Raw genomic sequence first — 235 nt, forward strand, 5'->3', positions numbered from 1 at the left:
AGTTTGCTGTTGTCTTTGCTTGGCTGGTCGGTTTGCTTTGCTTTTTTTCCCTTTGTGTACATTCTCCAGTTCTGCTTTCTGGCTTCTCAATCAAAAACCCACCTGACCAAAACAACAATAACTGGTTTATATTTGAGGAAGGAAAAATGGAGAGAGTAATACTAATATTTTTCTCACAGCTGTTGTAAATAACCATGCTTCATACTATTCTTTCACCAAAAAAAAAAAAAGAAAA

General features: G+C 34.9%; 1 protein-coding gene across 1 annotated transcript in view; it reads right to left on the bottom strand.

Moving 5' to 3' along the window:
* Window positions 1-235, bottom strand: part of FAM135B (family with sequence similarity 135 member B) — a 139,194-nt gene that overhangs the window by 70,878 nt on the left and 68,081 nt on the right. The window lies entirely within an intron of this gene.

Source organism: Meleagris gallopavo, chromosome 3 (genome assembly GCF_000146605.3).
Source record: "Meleagris gallopavo isolate NT-WF06-2002-E0010 breed Aviagen turkey brand Nicholas breeding stock chromosome 3, Turkey_5.1, whole genome shotgun sequence".
Taxonomy (NCBI): Eukaryota; Metazoa; Chordata; class Aves; order Galliformes; family Phasianidae; genus Meleagris; species Meleagris gallopavo.